The 22,275-nt window shown below is 38.4% G+C and overlaps 1 protein-coding gene and 1 pseudogene across 1 annotated transcript in view; one reads left to right on the forward strand and one right to left on the reverse strand.

The window, feature by feature from the left end:
- Positions 1–22,275, forward strand: part of CCDC192 (coiled-coil domain containing 192) — a 252,039-nt gene that overhangs the window by 193,667 nt on the left and 36,097 nt on the right.
- On the reverse strand, positions 8,311–9,099 carry LOC136121618 (rRNA methyltransferase 2, mitochondrial pseudogene; annotated as a pseudogene).

A 22,275-nucleotide genomic window follows, 5' to 3' on the forward strand; every position in this document is an offset into this window, starting at 1 on the left:
GAAATAAAGAGCTAATGTAAGAGGCACAGCATTATTCCTGATTTGCTTAATATGCATTGGATCCAGGAGGTGTGTTAATCATGCTGGCATAATAATCAGTGCCTGCAAGATCTGAAAACATTATTGCTCTTCTGCAGATGCTTTCCTTCATCCCAGAAATTATCACTGAGAATGTTGCTGTGATTTTCCAGTAAGACCTGAAGTCCTGCCATGACAAGCTGTCATTTCAACCTGGGCACACTGTTAGAACATCTGTTCTGCAAAGATAGACAGTCTAGACATCGTCCAAAGGCCCCTTTTTTCCTGGGTCATTTCTAGTGAATAAAGAAGGAACCCTGCTCCTATTCCAGGGAATTTTGTATAGAACTTGTCAAACAAAGTAGAGAGGAGCCCTCGGCCACAAACAGAAATTGTATTCTCATAAAGTGATCATTTATAACTCCAAAAGGTGAATCTCTGAGGTCAAGGAAATAAAAGGATGCAAAAGAGATGGTGGAGAGATACCCATATGCTTCATGCATAGATGAAAACAAGAATTCTTATGAGTCCTCAAAGGCAGAACAAGCATTAAAAGACTCAGGTCAGTAGGATAAAACTTACTTAGTTCTATAGAATCATAATATTACCTTAAATCTTAAAAGCTCCTAAATTTAAAAAATAATTGAAAGGCAAAATTTTTATCACACTGAACTGTCTATGACAGGATTCTGACCTCAACTGTTTAACAAATCATCCCTTCCAGGCCCGTATCCCAGTTGACCAGAGTAACAATTTTGATAGCTCTTTAGGGTGAATAGGTTTTTCTAATTCAAGATGAGTGCCAAGAGCTCTCATCTTATGCCATGTTGCTAAGTAAATTTCTGACAAAAGGTAGTTTCAATATGCTTTTACTTTTTGTAATGTATGCCACCACCAGACACTATTCACTTTCATTTATAGTAATATATAATGTTAATTAATTCATATATAACTGTTTTTAAAAGATTACCTGCAGTTTTAAAATGAGAACTCTTTTTTTCTTTTCTTTTTTTCTTTTTTTTTTTTTTTGCGGTACGCGGGCCTCTCACTGTTGTGGCCTCTCCCGTTGCGGAGCACAGGCTCCAGACGCGCAGGCCCAGCGGCCATGGCTCACGGGCCCAGCCGCTCCGCGGCACGTGTGATCCTCCCGGACCGGGGCATGAACCCGTGTCCCCTGCATCCGCAGGCGGACCCTCAACCACTGCGCCACCAGGGAAGCCCGAGAACTCTTTTAAAGTACACTTTTCATTTCAAAGTTTTAATGTCTCATATATTTATAGTGATTATATTATTAGAACTAAAAATCAAAACGCTGCCTGAGTTCTAACATATAAATTTACATCCATACTCAAAAATATTTGAAACCAGGACCATGCTACAGAATCCTAGATGTATTATCATGATACTGATAGTTAAACAGGAATGCATGAGAGAGTGGAAATGCCACATTTACCTAATTGATGTTATTTGTGGATCTGAGCAGATAAGAGCCTTGGGATCTTAGAAGTGAAGGTTAGTGGAATATAATTAACACCCCAAATCCAAGAGGACGTCGGGGGACAATGAGGAAAATACAGAGCTGACTACTCTGAAAGTAAGAATCAGTGCTTATCTTTTTAAATTGTATCATCAGAAGAGAAAATATTAGAAGCAGACCTTGTATAATCCATCTATCTTAATGCTATAAACATCTTCAGATGCAAGTGGCTGATCTTTCCTTTTTTATAACCATAACTTTTCCATGTAAGTCCCAAGAGTCAGTAATTGAATTTGAGAAAAGATGTCCTTTTGAGGTTGCTTTGATCTAAAGCCAAAGGGAATTAATTTATTTAGCAGAAACTGTGGGTTCTAAACAAAGATGTATATGTGGGAATACTGGCAAACAAAATAAAGTACCTTAATTTCTTTGCCAATAAAGCAGTATCAAGATGCTAAAAATTCACTTCAGAATAAATTCTTAAGAAAACAGAAACTGGTTGAAGGTTTTCTTTTTTCCTTCCCCATCAGCACATGCTAATGAACACTCTAATTTATATTATATAAAAAGGCTTTGGTCCTTCTTGAAAAACATTCCCAAAGAAAAATAAAAGACTAACTAGTCTTTTATTGCCTCAATTACATCATTTCCTTCTGCTTAAGGCAATAAATTAATATTCTTATCCTTTTTAAATGACTGATTTCACACTTCTTTCTACATTAGTGAAAGTTTATGTATATTATTCCTTGATTTATTACATGCATCTACTGTTAAACACATTGCTTATGAAAGTTAAGCAAGAATAAAAATCGATTGAATTTCAAATCGAGGGAGGGTAAAAAACATAATACATGAAGATTACACTAGAGAAATAAAATCCACATGAAACAGATGAAGTCCAAACGTAACTGAAAATTTATTTTAGCATCTTTATTGGAGTATAATTGCTTTACAATTTTGTTAGTGTCTGCTGTGTAACAAAGTGAATCAGCTATATGTATACATATATCCCCATATCCCCTCCCTCTTGCATCTCCCTCCCACCCTCCCTATCCCACCCCTCTAGGTGGTCACAAAGCACCAAGCTGATCTCCCTGTGCTATGCAGCTGCTTCCCACAATCTATTTTACATTTGGTAGTGTATATAAGTCCATGCCACTCTCTCACTTCGTCCCAGGTTACCCTTCCCCCTCCCCCTCCCCGTCTCCTCTAGGCCATTCTCTACGTCTGTGTCTTTACTCCTCTCCTGCCCCTAGGTTCATCAGAACTATTTTCTTTTTTTAGATTCCATATATATGTATTAGCATATGGTATTTGTTTTTCTCTTTCTGACTTATTCCATTCGATGACAGACTCTAGGTCCATCTACCTCACTACAAATAAGTCAATTTTGTTTCTTTTTATTGAGTAATATTCCATTGTACATATGTGTCACATCTGCTTTACACATTCATCCGTTGATGGACACTTAGGTTGCTTCCATGTCCAGGCTATTGTAAACAGTGCTGCAGTGAACATTGTGATACATGTCTCTTTTTGAATTATAGTTTTCTCAGGACATATGCACAGTAGTGGGATTGCTGGGTCATATGGTAGTTCTAATTTTAGTTTTTTAAGGAACCTCCATACTGTTCTGCATAGTGGCTGTAACAATTTATATTCCTACCAACAGTGCAAGAGGGTTCCCTTTTCTCCACAACTTCTGCAGCAATTATTGTTTGTAGATTTTTTGATGATGGTCATTCTGACCAGTATGAGGTAATACCACATTGTAGCTTTGATTTGAATTTCTCTAATGATTAGTGATGTTGAGCATCCTTTCATGTGTTTGCTGGCAATCTGTGTATCTTCTTTGAGAAATGTCTATTTAGGTCTTCTGCCCGTTTTTGGATTGGGTTGTTTCTTTTTTTGATACTGAGCTGCATGAGCTGCTTGTAAATTTTGGAGATTAATCCTCTGTCAGTTGCTTCATTTGCAAATATTTTCTCCCATTCTGAGGGGTGCCTTTTCGTCTTATTTATGGTTTCCTTTGCCGTGCAAAAGCTTTTAAGTTTCATTAGGTCCCATTTGTTAATTGTTTTTTAATTTCCATTTCTCTAGGAGGTGGGTCAAAAAGGATCTTGCTGTGATTTACGTCAAAGAGTGTTCTGCCTGTGGTTTCCTCTAAGAGTTTTATAATATCTAGCCTAACATTTAGGGCTTTAATCCATTTTGAGCTTATTTTTGTGTATGGTGCTATGGAGTGTTCTAATTTCATTTTTTTTACATGTAACTGTCCAGTTTTCCCAGCACCAATTAATGAAGAGGCTGTCTTCTCTCCATTGTATATTTTTGCTTCCTTTATCAAAGCTAAGGTGACCATATGTGCATGGGTTTATCTCTGGGCTTTCTATCCTGTTCCATTGATCTATATTTCTGTTTTTGTGCCAGTACCATACTGTCTTGATTACTGTAGCTTTGTAGTATAGTCTGAAGTCAGGGATCCTGATTCCTCCAGCTCAGTTTTTCTTTCTCAAGATTGCTTTGGCTATTCAGGGTCTTTTGTATTTCCATACAAATTGTGAAATTTTTTGTTTTAGTTCTGTGAAGAATGCCTTTGGTAGTTTGATAGGGATTGCACTGAATCTGTAGACTGCTTTGGATAGTATAGTTATTTTCACAATGTTGATTCTTCCAATCCAAGAACATGGTATATCTCTCCATCTGTTTGTCTTGTCTTTAATTTCTTTCATCAGTGTCTTATAGTTTTCTGCATACAGGTCTTTTTTCTCCTCAGGTAGGTTTATTCCTAGGTATTTTATTCTTTTTGTTGCAATGGTAAATGGGAGAATTTTCTTAATTTCTCTTTCAGATTTTTCATCATTAGTATATAGGAATGCAAGAGATTTCTGTGCATTAATTTTGTATCCTGCTACTTTACCAAATTCATTGATTAGCTTTATTAGTTTTCTGGTGGCATCTTTAGGATTCTCAATGTATAGTATTATGTCATCTGCAGATGGTGAAAGTTTTACATCTTCTTTTCCGATTTGGACTCCTTTTATTTCTTTTTCTTCTCTGATTGCCATGACTAAAACTTCCAAAGCTATGTTGAATAATAGTGGTGAGAGTGGGTAACCCTGTGTTGTTCCTGATCTTACTGGAAATGGTTTCAGTTTTTCACCACTGAGAATGATGTTGGCTGTGGGTCTGACATATATGGCCTTTATTATGTTGAGGTAAATTCCCTGTATGCCTACTTTCTGGAGGGTTTTTATCATAAATCGGTGTTGAATTTTGTCGAAAGCTTTTTCTGCATCGATTGAAATGATCATATGGTTTTTCTCCTTCAGTTTGTTAATATGGTTTATCAAATTGATTGATTTGCATATATTGAATAGTTGCATTCCTGGGATAAACACTACTTGATCATGGTGTATGATCCTTTCAATGTGCTGTTGGATTCTGTTTGCTAGTATTTTGTTGAGGATTTTCTCATCTATGTTCATCATTGACACTGGCCTGTAGTTTTCTCTTTTTGTGACATCTTCATCTGGTTTTGGTATTGGGGTGATGGTGGCCTCATAGAATGAGTTTGGGAGTGTTCCTCCCTCTGCTATATTTTGGAAGAGTTTGATAAAGATAGGTGTTAGCTCTTCTCTAAATGTTTGATAGAATTCACCTATGAAGCCATCTGGCCCTGGGCTTTTGTTTGTTGGAAGATTTTTAATCACAGTTTCAATTTCAGTGCTTGTGATTGGTCTGTTCATAGTTTCTATTTCTTCCTGCTTCAGTCTTGGAATCTTGTACTTTTCTAAGAATTTTTCCATTTCTTCCAGGTTGTCCATTTATTGGCATATAGTTGCTTGTAGTAATCTCTCATGATCATTTGTATTTCTGCAGTTTCAGTTGTTACTTCTCCTTTTTCATTTCTAAGTCTGCTGATCTGAGTCTTCTCCCTTTTTTTTTGATGAGTCTGGCTAATGGTTTATGATTTCGCTTATCTTCTCAAAGAACCAGCTTTTAATTTTATTGATCTTTGCTATTGTTTCCTTAATTTCTTTTTCATTTATTTCTGATCTGATCTTTATGATTTCTTTCCTTCTGCTAACTTTGTTGTTTTTTTGTTTTGTTTTGTTTTGTTTTTGGTGATTCTTCTTTCTCTAATTGCTTTAGGTGTAAGGTTAGGTTGTTTATTTGAGATTTTTCTTGTTTCTTGAGGTTTCTAAAATCCTGAGGATTTTATTACATATTATTATAAACTTCCCTCTTAGAGATGTTTTGCTGCCTCCATAGGTTTTGGGTCATCATTGTCATTTGTTTCTAGGTATTTTTTGATTTCCTCTTTGATTTTTTCAGTGATCTCTTGGTTACTTAGTAGCATATTGTTTAGCCTCTATGTGTTTGTATTTTCTACAGTTTTTTTTCCTGTAATTGATATCTAGTCTCATATCATTGTGGTTGGAAAAGATACTTGATACGATTTCAATTTTCTTAAATTTACCAAGGCTTGATTTGTAACCCAAGATATGATCTATCCTGGAGAATGTTCCATGATCACTTGAGAAGAAAGTGTATTCTGTTGTTTTTTATGGAATGTCCTATAAGTATCAATTAAGTCATCTTGTTTAATGTGTCATTTAAAGTTTGTGTTTCCCTATTTATTTTCATTGCGGATGATCTGTCCATTGGTGAAAGTGGGGTTTTAAAGTCTCCTACTATTATTGTACTACTGTCGATTTCCCCTTTTATGGCTGTTAACATTTGCATTATGTAGTGAGGTGCTCCTATGTTGGGTGCACAAATATTTACAATTGTTACATCTTCTTCTTGGATTGATCCCTTGATCATTATACAGTGTCCTTCTTTGTCTCTCATAATAATTCTTATTTTAAAGTCTATTTTGTCTGATATGAGAACTGCTACTCCAGCTTTCTTTTGATTTCCATTTGCATGGAATATCTTTTTCCATCCCTTCACTTTCAGTCTATATCTGTCCCTAGGTGTGAAGTGGGTCTCTTGTAGGCAGCATATATATGGGTCTTGTTTTTGTACTCATTCAGCCAGTCTGTGTCTTTTGGTTAGAGTATTTAATCCATTTACATTTAACGTAATTATCGATATGTATGTTCCTATTACCATTTTCTTAATTGTTTTGTGTTTGTTCTTGTAGGTCTTTTCCTTCTTGTGTCTCCTGCCTAGAGAACTTCCTTTAACATTTGTTGTAAAAATGGTTTGGTGGTGTTGAATTCTTTAACTTTTGCTTCTCTGGAAAGGTTTTAATTTCTCCATTGCATCTGAATGAGATCCTTGCTGGGTAGAGTAATCTTGGTTGTCGTTTTTTCCCTTTCATCTCTTTAAATATTTTATGCCACTCCCTTCTGGCTTGCAGGGTTTCTGCTGAAAGATCAGCTGTTAACCTTATGGGGATTCCCTTGCTTGTTATTTGTTGCTTTTCCCTTGCTGCCTTTAATATATTTTCTTTGTATTTAATTTTTGATAGTTTGATTAATATATGTCTTGGTGTGTTTTTCCTTGGATTTATCCTGCATGGGACTCTCTGCATTTCCTGGACTTGACTGACTGTTTCCTTTCCCATGTTAGGGAAATTTTCAACTATAATCTCTTCAAATATTTTCTCAGACTGTTTCTTTTTCTCTTCTTCTGGGACCCTATAATTCAAATGTTGGTGCATTTAATGTTGTCCCAGAGGTCTCTGAGACTGCCTCCATTCTTTTTCTTTTTTTTTTGCGTTTTTTTTCAGTCTACACATTTAATCATCATTACAATCAATAAACTCTTCTTATGAGCACACCTCCAGGAAATGGTTTTCAAGAAATTAATTTTTCAAAAGATGAACTTAAAAACATGGAAATTCCATAAAATAATATGGCCTATATTGTTTTGTAAAGTTACATCGAGTTCCTGTACGAGTAAAAGGAAATAAACGAACACACCACTTCTCTGCTTGCTTTGGCGCTTACCTTTAAGTCTTTGGAGGCTGGAGTATTACAGCAACAATTCCATTGAAAAAAACAAAGCACCCACCGCATGCATAATTCATACCAAATGTCTTCCCTAATTGTTCTGAGAACTCTCAGTGCTTGTAGAATGGATGTATTTCCAGATCATTTGCCAGAGAGATGGACACAAATCCCCAGACTGAAACTTCAGATTTTTTCTACATTACACGGTAAACCCAAAATAACACCTGGAAACCTGTGGGTTGTTTCAGAGCAACGGTGGAAGCCTGTTTCTCTGTAACATACTAATGTGGGTATGAAGAGAAAGTTACATAAAGGTGTCCGTGTGTATGTTTCTCTGCCTCCCAGTATTTTGTTTGTTTGTTTTGTTTCTTTTGCAGTACGCGGGCCTCTCACTGTTGTGGCCTGTCCCGTTGTGGAGCACAGGCTCTGGACACACAGGCTCAGCAGCCATGGCTCACAGGCCTAGCCACTCCGCGGCATGTGGGATCTTCCTGGACCGGGCCACGAACCCGTGTCCCCTGCATCGGCAGGCAGACTCTCAACAACTGCGCCACCAGGGAAGCCTGACTCCCAGTGTTTTTATCCTTCCCTCAGTCTGCCTTTTCATCCTTTAATCTTTGCCTATCTCTTCCTCCTCACAAATCATGGTATAGAGACATTTTTATCATATGTCTTAGACACTGAATATTGTTTTGTCATATCTTTTGGGCTTTAAAAAAAGGTCCCCCATTTGTCCTGCCCACTGCATCCCAGATCAAGCTCGGATTTCCCCAGCCACACTTCAGGAAAGGGCTCAAGCTACATTTGCGTGAAAAAGAACCAGAAACAGCAGAAGAAACTCTCATTCCTTCACAGACCTTCCCCCTTCCCTCTTCGGTACTGTGTGGCCAACAGGTACACCTCTGATGATTCTTTCCTGCTGGCTTCAGGTTTTACAGTCCTTGTTTTCTGGAATTCCTCTGTCAGTCTCTTCTGTAACCGATGGCTTTGACTTCCAGGCCAGGTTTTACACAGGAATGTTCCCCCAGGGTGCAGGACTTCTGGAGCCATGTCCAGAACGGACAAGCACAAGCTAATGAGCCTGTCATGGTCGAGGCCCCAGATCCCTGTGGCATTGGGTGCCATGTCACTCAGAATCACATCTGCTCTCCCAACAGGAAGCACTTCTCAGATCCTCTGGAAGTTTCTTGGGTCAGTCACATCAGCAGGGCACAGAAAAGTTGCTCCTTCCAGGGGGAATATGTGAAGGAGATCTACCCCAAGCACAAAGCCAACAGGAGCACTGGGATCTGTGCCTGTAGCATTGACACTGTGCACAGCCACCTGGCTCCATGCGCCAGGAGCGGCACCACAGTCTAACACCCGGAGGCCAGGCCGCAGAATCCAGTGCCTCTCGTTCACCTCCAGGAGCTTGAAGGCACTTCGACACCTGTAACTGTCCACCTTCACAGCCTTCACAAACGGGTCCCTCAAATGCTGCATCAGCCACAGGTGCTCAGCGCCAGTCCGGCCCTTGAAGCAACTCCCACCGGTGTGGAACCTTTGACGCTGAAAGGAAGACCACACCAGCTTCAAGGACCTGGCCGTGAACACCGACCTGCTCCAGCTGCTGCCAACACCTACCTCAATTCTTTTCATTCTTTTATCTTTATTCTGCTCTGCAGTAGTTATGTCCACTATTTTATCTTCCAGATCACTTATCCATTCTTCTGCCTCAGTTATTCTGCTATCGATTCCTTCTAGAGAACTTTTGATTTCATTTATTGTGTTGTTCATCATTGTTTGTTTGCTCTTTAGTTCTTCTAGGTCCTTGTTAAACATTTCTTGTATTTTCTACATTCTATTTCCAAGATTTTGATTCATCTTTACTATCATTACTCTGAATTCTTTTTCAGGTAGACTGCCTATTTCCTCTTCATTTGTTTGGTCTGGTGGGTTTTTACCTTGCTCCTTCATCTGCTGCGCATTTCTCTGTCTTCTCATTTTGCTTAACTTACTGTGTTTGGGGTCTCCTTCTCACAGGCTGCAGGTTCGTAGTTCCTATTGTTTTTGGTGCCTGCCCCTAGTGGGTGAGGTTGGTTCAGTGGCTTGTGTAGGCTTCCTGGTGGAGGGGACTAGTGCCTGTGTTCTGGTGTGTGGGCCTGGATCTTATCCTTCTGGTGGGCAGGGCCACGTATGGTGGTGTGTTTTTGGTGTCTGTGAAATTAGTATAACTTTAGGCAGCCTCTCTGCTAATGGGTGGGGTTGTGTTCCTGTCTTGCTAGTTGTTTGGCATGGGGCATCCAGCACTGGAGCTTGCTTGCCTTTGGGTGGAGCTGGCTCTTAGTGTTGACACAGTGATCTCTGGGAGAGCTCTTGCCAGTTGATATTACATGGAGCTGGTAGGTCTCTGGTGGTCCAGTGTCCTGAACTCAGCTCTCCCACCTCGGAGGCTCAGGCCTGACACCCGGCCTGAGCACCAAGACCCTGTCAGTCACATGGCTCAGAAGAAAAAGAAGAAAAAAAAAGGAAATATAAAAAACAAACAGATAGAATCCTAAACCAAATGGTAAAAGCAAAACTTTCTACCTGTCAGACTGGCTTCTGTTCAAGATTTCCAAGCTGTTGTAATTCTGAAAGTCATTCTCATCTCTGCTCTTCTCCAGTCCTTCTGAAAATTATGAACCAGGAACTAATCTAGATCCATGGATTTCAGTAGTAAAAAGCAGTCCAAAATGTCTGGCTTCATGGAGTTTATACAGGAACTGAATTAGCTGGCACTTTTCATCTTGGACTCCCCAGCCTCCAGAACTGTTCTTCCTAAAGCCAGGCCACCTGCAGCAGCAACTTCTTCTCGTCATGGCCCTTTAAAATTAGATTTTCAATGCTGCTTCCATGAAACTCTTGGCTTAGCTGGGCAGTGTGGCTGGGGATCCGACTCTGGCCTCCACCATCCACTCAGGGATAATTGAAATGTTACAGCCATGTGCAACTACTAGAAATTTCCCCCAAAGTGCCACTCTGCTTGGTTCGTGAAGGCTTTGCACCAGCTATTTCCTCTTTGTAAGATGCTTTAACCCTTTACCTCTCTGCCAACCCTATCCCCTTCGTGTCTTCTGATCCTTCTTCAGAAAGTCTTTTGCAACCACTTCCATGACCACTACCATCTCCCCACCCACTCACTAGCCTTTCCATGAATCTTGTACATACCACAGTCATAACATCTATTATATAAATATCTCTTTATCTTTCTTTACTAACAGACCTAGAGTTTCCTTGAAGAGAAACAGAGATGGCATCTTACTTTTTCTTTGTATCCACAGCCTAGCACAGTGCCTGATACTTAATGGTCATGAAATGTTGGATGGATGGACAGTAAATAAAATTTAATGGAATTCTGTCCTAATGTTCTGTTGCCTAATATGGTTATGAACTCCTACGCATTGGAGAAAGTTTGCTTATAAAATTAAAAATTTAAAGCCAACCTGAGTGGCAGATTTACCAGGGAACAGATTGCCAGAATATCTGTAGGACCACTAGCACAGATGCTGGCTCCCTGGTAGAAGGAGATTATCAAATCCTAGGATTGATTTAAAGCATTACTGATTCTTCTACACTGTATTGTAACAAGCTGATATTGATTTATCTCCAACTATATTATTTTATGACTTTTCACTTCACCATTTCAACTCATACTATGGTAAATACATACATTTAGATGGCATAAAATCTAGGACTCAGGGTTCAGGTCCAAGCATTATCATTAAACTGGCCAATCCTGAAAAACTAAACTGAACATTAGATCCAAAGTCCTTTCTATTCTACTCTCTAAACTGGCTGGCCTCCCTGCCCTACTTAGCACTTTGGGCCAGCACCTGGCATCCTTGTGTTGGCTGCAGTCTATGCCTTCTGACTCCACGCATCATGCATACCACTTCCTGAACTCCTCCTGACCTCCACTGGCCCTATCAATGACCAACAGTTTAATGATTATTTATTTGGTTCCAGTACTCAAGGTGACTCTTAAGTTCTCACTCATTCTGTGATTAATCAATATGTCTCTTGATGTACAGCTGTTGCCAGCTGCTTTAAGTAATATCGTGCCTAATCCCTGTCCAGCTTGTAGGATTCTCTCCCCTGTAACCTGATAATCCCATCAAGTTGGTTTAGTTCCAAAAGATACCAAGATCTCTTAAGAATTCAACCTTCAGTGGTCTGGTTCAAGTCAACTGTTGCTTACTTTCATTTAGGTCTTGATTATCTAACCCCTGGTCCTTAACAAATATTCTTGTTGGTTTTATTCTGTAACCATCTCAGTGCCTTACATTAAAGGCAGGTTAATTATGCAAGAATATAGTTTTGGTAATGTCACTTTCATAGTGAGAAATACTTTAATGGCTTCTCATTGTCTGTGACATAAAGGTCATATATTTTAGCCTGACATTCAGAGCTCTCCATGAACTGGACTCAACATATCTTTGTAGATTTATTTCTTAAAACCTCCTTTTACCTACTCATATTCCCTCTCTCCATCACTTGCCTGACAAAATATCTGATAGAAACCCTCTATCTCTGTTCTTCATATCCGCTGACAAAATAACAAAACCTGCCTGATTGGTTTGTATGACTACAGACCTCAGATGAGCATGAAACTTTTCCCAGCAGAAGAGCTGCGATTTTTTTTCCGGTAAGTTGCTTTCTCCCTCTCCTAGACAACTATTCTGTACCCTCCTGTCTCTTCTCAAATTTCCCTCTCCTCCTCCACACTTACACCCAGCTGATGACCTCACCTGTAACTCACTGAGAATACGCAGGTCATCAAATGGAGACTCTCACCTTTCCACTACTGATGGAATTTAATTCTTGCTTCATGTGGTCACCTGTTCTTCTGATTGCCTTCTGTTACCAGTGGAGAAAGTGTCCCTCCTCTCATTCAAGGTTCCATCCTCCTACTAGTGCTCCAGACCCCGCGGTTCTCACCTTCTTAGGTAAGTCACTTATTTATCCGACCTTACACTTGCATCATATACTCTTTCCTAGCTCATTCCTATCTGCATGGGAACATGCTGGTATCTCACATCCCTGCAAAAACTTCTTTGATTCCTCATCACTCAGTACCATTTTCCCACTCTTATTCTAAAGTAAACAGCTCCAGACTGTCTTGACTTCCTCACCTCCCTCCCATTTGCTGTTTAATCCACCTCAATCTTGTTTTTCCCACCCCATTTAGATGATGGTATTCCACTGAAAGTACTCTAACCAAGGTCCCCAACTATCTTCATGATGTCAGACCCAATGTAAACTTTCCTGTGTTCATCTTACTTCAATTCATAGCATCACACCACACAGATGATCACTGCTTTGTTCCTGACACATTTCCACTCTTGGCTATGTCAAACCACAGAGTCCTAGTTTTTCTTCTTCCTTATTGGTTACTTCTCTAATGTGTTGAATTCTACTTTATAGAACCTCTGAAGATTTTCTAGACCTAGTCCAGAGCCCCCTCTTTCTCTCAATTTTCAGTTTTTCCCTGGATTGTCTCCTTCATTCTCATGGCCTTAAATATCACCTGTCATCTAATAATTCCTAAATTTGTATCTCCAGTCCAACTCTCTCCCTTTAACTCCAGATTCATCTGTTTGCAACCTAACCATGCTTGAAAGATGGTCTTACACTATCTTCTCCCATCTTAGGCTGTGGCACCACCATTTACCCCGTTACTCAAGATAAATAAATTGGTAAAAAGAAAAGTTACAAATTGGGATAAGTGCAGTGAAGAAGCTACACGGAATTTTATGATATAAAATAGAAGTTGGAGTAGGGTAGAGAACACTTTGATGAGGTAGATCAGCAAAAGCCTCTTTAAGAAGGAGATGACAGGGCTTCCCTAGTGGCACAGTGGTTGAGAGTCCGCCTGCTGATGCAGGGGACGCGGGTTCGTGCCCCGCTCTGGGAAGATCCCACATGCCGCGGAGCGGCTGGGCCCGTGAGCCATGGCCGCTGAGCCTGCACTTCCGGAGCCTGTGCTCCGCAACGGGAGAGGCCACAACTGTGAGAGGTCCGCGTACCGCGCAAAAAAAAAAAAAAAAAAAAAAAGGAGATGACATTTCAACTGAAACATGAATTATGAGTAGTAGTCAAGCATATAGAGAGGAAGAGGACAAGCACACTCCAAAAGGAAAGAGCAAGTATAAAGCTATTTCAGGGAAACTATTTCATGTATGTTCACAATAGTAACAAATCTAATATCCCTTAAGTGGAGTAAGTAAATGAAGGAGAAAGTGTAGGGGATGAGTGTGTAAAGAGGGGCAGGGACTAGATCAAATGTAGTATTTCAATAGTCCAGGTGAGAGGAAGTGGTGGTATGGACCACAGAAGTAGAATTGGAGAAAATGGATTTAATTTAAAAGTGTTACTGTAGTAGAATACACATAACAGAATATTTATCATTTTAACCATTTGTAGGTATACAGTTCAGTGGTATTTAACATATTCACAATGTTGTATAACCATCACCACTATTGATAACCAAAATTTTTCATCATCTCCAACAAAAATTCTGTACCCATTGAACAATAACTCCCCTTCCTTCCAGCCCCTGGTAATCTCTATTCTACTTTCTGTCTTTATGAATTTGTCCATTATATGTACTTCATATAAGTGGAATCATATTTATCCCTCTGTTTCTGGCTTATTTCACTAAACACAATGTTTTGAAAGTCCACCCATGCTGCAGCATATATTAAAATTTCATTTCTTTTAATAGCTGAACACTATTCCATTGTATTGTATGCCATATGTATATGCATATGCCTTTTCTTAATCTAAAATAGATTTAATCTTTATTTTAGAAAAAGAATTAGTGACACATGGTGATAAACTGGATGTGGGGGTGAAGGAAGGAGATGAAGGTAACAAAGATGAGTCCTGGGATTCGTGAAAAGAAGTGGCAGGAGATTAATTTAATAAAATGGAGAAAATTTGAGAAGGATGTTCATTTATCCCAATCAAACTGAATTAGAATTCATAACCTCCTGGATGGAGGAGGACTCTTGACGGATGAGACCCCCATTGGGTCTTAAATGATAAGTACGAGTGTTAACCATGTTGAGAGATATGCATGAGACGGGGTGGCTGCAAAAGAAAATTCAAAAAGAATGGACCAAATGATAAAAGTCATGAAGATCTTTGTTTTGTTTCTGTTTCTGGAACATCCTCTCCTAAATGTTTCCTGATCTTCAAGTCCAAGGTGAAATGCCCAGCTCTTCAGAACCCCTTAAGCACTTATCTGTGCTCTTTTAATGGTGTTTATCAGCTTTTAGCTTATCTAACAATTTTTGTCCATCTCTTCCCTATTATACCATAAGCTCTTTAAGGACATGCATTACATCTTTAGCATATTTGTGTCTTCCAACAATATCCAGTATTGCTGCCTTGCATAAAGAAAACTGTCAATAAATGTTGGTTTTCAGCAGAGAATCATCATCAGGAATGATGATGATTTATAGCCAAGAGGCTATAAAGAATGTTGGTTACAATAGTTATTATCTGAAGATTTTTAATTTGCATTCTTTTTTTCAGAATTAAGTTGTACAATTATCTGATGCCATTACATTTTTGGAGCAATGGAGGAAACCCCTAAGTTAAAGAATAAATATCATAGAACCTCACTATCTCAAAAGAAAAGCTAGGGCTTCTCTGGTGGTGCAGTGGTTGAGAGTCCACCTGCTGATGCAGGGGACACGGGTTCGTGTCCCGGTCTGGAAAGATCCCACATGTCACGGAGCAGCTAGGCCCGTGAGCCATGGTCACTGAACCTGCGTGTCCGGAGCCTGTGCTCCGCAACGAGAGAGGCCACAACAGTGAGAGGCCCACATACCGCAAATAAATAAATAAAGAGAAAAAAAGAAAAGCTAGACAATCCTGAGATAATTAAGGGGCTGTTTTTTGTTGTTGTCATTGCTCTGTTTTGTTACTATGCAAATCTAATCATTAGAAAGATTAATTCCTGGGTAGAACTAGCAGTAGAGAAAGGTACAGATGTAGTCATTTCCAACTTGTATAAAAATTGGTTTAGTATCTAAGATGCTGACATTAGTTGAGATGCAGCTTAGATTTCCAAATACCTTAATCTACGTGAATTTAAAATGTACTTCCTAAAAAAATAAAAAATAAAAAAAAATAAAATGTACTTCCTTAATAAACAGAAGTACTTGCAAGTGTGTATATAGATTTCAAATACATAGGTAGTATGGAGAGAGTTGAAATTTTATCTTCACTAACTCTAATAGTTCACTTGGCAACTAGCAACGTGATCCTCTGACATCATCTTATTATTATTGTCCAGTTTTATGTGGTATTGTTTTACATGATGTTCTAAAGAGAACCTAGATTACTGTGGATTTTTAAAAAAAGACTTAGAAATCTTTATTATAGTTGTACAAATGTGAAAATAAAGATTTTAAAAGTCAAGAGTCTGGTTAAATATAAGCCCATAGCTCAGGGTAAGGAAGAGAAAGAGTCTAGAGTAGGTTTATGTGAAAATAGAACGGAAAATAATGCTCTCCATTGTTTTGAGTGACAAAGAATTGGCAGGAATCCCAATACCACAAGAGACAAGATTAATATTAAGTATATCTGTCAACATCCTGTTTGAAAATCTCAGCCAGGATCTGGAAACATTCAAAGTGGGTTTTGCCTAGGAATGAGTCATAGCCTCTGTAACAGAAAGCCCTAAAATATCAGTATAGGATGTTAAAAGTAAAACAGACTTCAGTGATCATACTGTCCAACTCCCATGTTTTACAGATGAGAAAACTGGGGCCCAGAAAACCTCTCCACTCTGCAATACTGGGAGGCACCAGGAAGTAATGGACAAAATATGGACCTTGGAACCATGCAGAATTAGGTTCGGATCCCAGTTTGGTCATCCAGACAAGTCCCTTACTATCTCTGAGCCTCAATTACCTCAGCTGTAATATGGGAATAGCTACTTTGCAGGGTGGTTGTAAGATTATGAATAATGTACATAAAGTATCTGGCACAGAGAGAATCAACAAATGCCAGGTCTTATTATCCAAAATCCTGGGTTCATGGCAGAACAAGGATGCCCATCTCAATCCAAGTGTGTCTTCAATATACCTTTAGAGATTCCCCAGTCAGTAAATCTCTTCTCAAAAACAGAGTGAACAGAGAGGGTGGTAACCCTTCTATAAATACTCAGGCCTTTAGTAATCTGGAAATATCAAGTGAGTCCGTCAATACTGTATAAAGTGCTGAATGGAACTTCTAAAATTTTCCAGGACTTCAATATAGCAAAGGATAGTTCAACACAAGGGGTAGAAATCTAATAACTTTGGGATAACACCTCTAAATACAACTGAAGGAATCTTTCTGAACTTAAGCTTTTATACTTAAATATGTGTGAGAATGGGGTGTCAATGTTGCAGGTATGTATGCGAAAGTACGTTTTGGCAATTATACAATGGTCTATCTTTTAAAATTTAACTATAGTTGATTTACAATATTGTGTTAGTGTCAGGTGTACAGCTTCAGATCCTTTTCCATTATAGATTATTACAAGATATTGAATATAGTTCCCTGTGCTATAGAGGAAACCCTTGTTGTTTATCTATTTTATATATTGTGGTATGCACCTGTTAATTCCATACTCCTAATTTATCCCTCCCCCTTCTCTTTTCCCTCTGGTAATCATAAGTTTGTTTTCTATGTCTGTGAGTCTGTTTCTGTTTTGTAAGTAAGTTGATTTGTATTGTGTTTTTAGTTTCCACATATAAGTGATATCACATGATATTTGTCTTTCTTTGCCTGACTTACTTCACTTAGTATGATAATATCTAGGTCATCCATGTAGCTGCAAATGGCATTATTTCTTTTTTTATGGCTAAGTTATATTCCATTGTATATATATACCGCATCTTCTTTATCCACTCGTATGATAATGTACATTTAGGTTGCTTCCCTGTCTTGGCTATTGTGAATAGTGCTGCCTTGAACATTGGGGTGAATATATCTTTTTGAACTAGAGTTTTCATCTTTTCCAGTTATATGCTCGGGAGTGAGATTTCAGGATCACATGGTAACTTTATTTTTATTTTTTTAAGGAATCTCCATACTGTTCTCCATAGTGGCTGCACCAGTTTACATTCCCACCAACAATGTAGGAGGCTTCCCTTTTCTCCACACCCTCTCCAGCATTTATTATTTGTAGACTTTTTGACGATGGCCATTCTGACCAGTATAAGGTGATACCTCATTGTAGTTTTGATTTAATGGTCTATTTTTTTTAATTCAACAAAATTGCATTAGATTTATCTAACATTTAAGTTGGAAAAAATCCAAACCTTCAAAGATTGAATGAATTATACAGAGAGGTAAAGAAAGATTCCTAAAGGCTTTATGATTTGTAAAAGAGTGAGACAGCAGAAACATTTATTTGTCCTAATTAGGACATTTATTTGTCCTAATTAGCTATCTTTACTGTATATGTACATGACATGGAAACATAGGCCCTACAACTTACAGGACAGACTTAAAAACTACAGGCAATCTGATTGCTCAGATCCTTTAGTCCTGTCTAGTCTTAACTCACTTATATGGACACAGTCATCAGCCATGACATGTTAAATGAGGATGGACAATTTAAGTTTCTACAACCAGGCATCTGCTCTGCTATGTATCTTCTTAGTATTGTCCCTTTGAAACTAATATGAATGTCCTACACTGAAGCAGAATTAAGTCTATAAGGAAATACCCTGTAACTAGCTTCTCTTAGTTACTACTTATGTTGTCTATATGGCAATATAGAACTGGAGAGCTGTGAAACGTAGAGGATATACAGGATTTGGGAACTAGAAAGGATCTTAACAAGGCCACAAATTAGCCTACAGGCTAAATCTAGCCAACCAAAGTGTTTTAATTGTTCTTTAAAGTATTGGCCCATGCTATATGTTAGATATTTTGCATTAGCTGCAACCATTTCACAATCAGATTTCCTATTACAAGCAGGATTTCCAGCTTCTCTTGAAAAGTTGGACACTCAGGGAATCCTGAGTCTGAATTCTTTCCTGGCAACTTTTGGTTAGAGCTGAACAGTGCCAGCCCCCTTTCCAGTAGCCCCATCTCCTGTCTCTCCCAATAGGTTAGCCAGGCCAACTCTACCCACGGTCCTTAACTTCACAGCTCCTGATTTAGTCTAAATGATATTTGACAGAAGAGAAAAACCAAAGCCCAGAGAGATCAAAAGACTGAAGCTAGCTCCAGAACCCAGATGTCCCAGTCAACTATGGCTCTCCCATTTGAGAAGTCTTTAATGAGTATTAGTTTGTTAACTACTTCTTAAAAGATGAATAAACACAAAAATATAATCTAGAGCAAGATTTATAAGAAAGGAAACATTTAGGTAAAAAGCTGTGCCACCTCAGACAAAATATTACTGATTATCAGTGGCTACTTAGCTTGATATTAGGTTACAAATGTATTCTTAGAATAAGGCCTAATTATTATCAGGCAATTGGCTCTGTATGGTTTTTTTTTAAATAAAAATCTCTAAATTGGCTTTATTTGGATTTCAAATGTTAATATACTAAAAAGTCACCTGGAGAATTAGTGGAATTTAAATTCCTAGGCCCTTTCTAAAGACATTCTGATTTAGTACGTCTGTGCTGAGATGCAGGAATTTGCATTTCTGATGATATCACAAGTGATTTATTACATTTACTCATTAGACTTTTACTTCTTCTGTTCTGATCTTAAGCTCTAGATCTTAAACATGGTATTCTGTTCCCCTTTATTCACAGAACAGAAGTTTCCTGTGGTCCCTGATTCTTTTCGTTCTTTTTCTATGTTCTCTGCTTTGTGGTTTATGGGGGAAAATACAAAAACAAAGAGACATCATGACTGGTGCAGTGTGAAGGCTCTAAATGTAACTACCTAAATGTAATCGCTCAATCTGAATGCTTTTACCACAGTGAGTAGGTTACTAATATACAATATTGCCTACCCACTCTACTGCTCCTCTTTCCAAAGAATGGTTTCTCTGAATTGAAAAAAAAAGATTCAATTCAAATTGAAAAAAGTTTTCCTTTATGAACAAAGTCTACCAGAAGATTTTATAACTTTAGTTTGAAACTTCAAGTCAACTTCTTTTGTGTTTCTTCCCTAAAACTTGTGTTCTTTCAAGGTTTTATACTTTATCTTCTACACCTTTTAAGCAGAGGTTTAATATAATCAAACAAACACTTTTACACAGTAGTTCCCTCACATATGACCATTATTTGTTTTCACCTAATTGAACTGGATCTCATGTGCTATATTATATCAGAAGCCATTTAAGCTTACCTTATTTAAACAAATTTTAAAGAGAAAAATTCTATATTAAGTCCAAAAAAAGTAAAAAAACAAAACACAAACGAAAAGTTCATTTCTTAGAGGGAAGAGATTGCAGAAAAGGAATATGTCTGTCCACAATCAATCCATATGGAAACTGCAGAAATAACACCACATCACAGAAGATAAAGAAGAGGAAGAAGAAAAACTTCATCAAAGCATTGAGCTGAATTCCCAGTAGAATAGTTCTGAATGTGAAAGTTAAGGCTCTCAGGTTATGAGTGCTTACAATAGAGTAATTCTTGATGTAAAAGCAGGCATATATCATTAGGCCACTCTTATAGCAAGAGGTAAGGTCTTGAGGATTTTTAATATTATCTGTGGAAACAAAACTTCTGTATATATAGAATAATACAGTTTTAGAAAAAAAGGCATATATAGTGTTTTCTTTTTTCAGTTTTTCTCCTAGGACTTAGCCTTTGGAGAATTTTCTCATTCCCTTTTTACCTTTCAAAAATTTACCTTAGAATCGGTGTTCTACTTTATGAAAATACTTTTTTAAAACATCATTTGAGAATGTGAAAATATTTAATGTATTTTACTTCAAAAGTAAATTTTATTTCAATAGAGCACAAGTTAATGTGCTGCAGAAGTAATTAACTGATAGGATTCTATCTAGTAATTAAGACCCTCCCTATTCACAAAAGGGAAACAGACTCACAGACTTTGAAAACAAATTTATGGTTACCAAAGGGGAAACGTGGGAGGGGGGATAAATCAGGAGCTTGGGATGAACATACACACACTACTATATATAAGATAGATAACCAACAAGGACCTACCATATAGCATAGGGAACTCTACTCAATATTCTGTGATAACCTATATGAGAAAAGCATCTAAAAAAGAATGAATATATGTATATGTATAACTGAATCACTTTGCTGTACACCTGAAACTAACACAACATTGTAAATCAACTATGCTCCAATAAAATAAAATAAAATAAAAAAATACCCTCCCTGATATCAAAGGAGAAGCTTAACGTACTGGGTAGTATAACAGTAATAAGTTACAAGAGTTAACTTCCAACTTTATCATTAACACAGGAATTTCGGAACTGGATAGCTTAAAAACATGTTAGAGAATATTTTAATGGCCTGAAAGAGTTCCTAATATGGTCCAAGTATCAGTTAGTAGAGGAGAGCTGACTTAAGTTACTTGATTCCGAGTTCCCTATGTAATAGTTTGTTTATACATGCAGTAATTTAAGGGGAAAAAAAACCCCTGAAATCATGCCCTACTTTAGGCAGCAATAAGTAGCCTGTTTTGCAGGAATGAGGAGGTAGAGGAACAAGGGGCAAGTAGGATAGAGAGACGGGAGATGGGCTTGAACACAGCCCAGCAAGCAAGAAGCTTGTTTGACCCTATGAAATACCCAGGATACGGAAGGACCGGTCTTCTAGGGGAGCCTATTCCCAACTCCGCACAGCACTCTCCATCCTGCTGACAGGGTCAGGGAGGGAAGGTAGAAAGCTGGAGGTCACTCTGACTGAAATGGTTCCAGGGTAAATCTGTAGCAGTTCAGTACTTAGGACAGAATTATGGTGTAGCTCTAGGGCACATGGGTCATATCTAATGAGGAGAGATTGGCACTGTGAGCAGGGGTCCCTGGCCTCAGTTTTGCTTTCTTTGTGGTGCCTGCTCTGGATTCCAGGGCAGTGATAAAAGAGAGTAGTTTCCTTAGAGTCAACTAGCTTTTTAGGAAGAAAATACAAAGTTTATGAATGAGGAGTGAGTCACAGACATGTTTTGAAATTTGCTTCCCAAAGTTATAGAAAGCTGATAATTTTAAGCTCCAGAGTAAAAGTTAGGAATTATGTCTTTATCTCTCTGTTCTGCATTTTGGGGACATAGAGGGACTTCTTTCCAATAAAACAAAAGAAATGTTTAATACATAGGTGAAGAGAGAACCACTCTAAACAGACCTTTGCCTGAGGGGAGGAAGGTGTGCAAAGAGAGTGGTGGAAAGGTTAAGGTACCTTCAGAAGCAGAAAAACAGGCCCTGCGCTGAGGCTGCTGACCGGGCGCCGTCAGAACACACATGTTTGCAGGAGAGGAAATGTTCGGAGAGAGTTTCTGGGATGACAGGGATGCTGGCTTAGTCATAAAGCTGCAGTGTCAACAAGACGAGGGCCTGTTCCTGAACTTAAAGGACATAAACACAGCCTCTCAGCTGGCAGACATAAACGTAAAAGTTGTTCACACAAAACACACGTGCATGCTCACACACACACACACGCTCACACAGAATGAGAAAAAGGATCAATGAGAAAAAGGAGCCTTAAACTGCTGTCCCTTCAAACCCGATCACCCAGCAGGGCATCTGCTCTCTGCTCATTTGTGAGCTTGCAGGAACTCAGGTTAAAGACTCAGGCCTGATCTTGATCTTGCAGGGCCAGACTCCCTATTTGTAGTATCTTTTTA

Source organism: Phocoena phocoena, chromosome 3 (assembly GCF_963924675.1).
Source record: "Phocoena phocoena chromosome 3, mPhoPho1.1, whole genome shotgun sequence".
Lineage (NCBI taxonomy): Eukaryota > Metazoa > Chordata > Mammalia > Artiodactyla > Phocoenidae > Phocoena > Phocoena phocoena.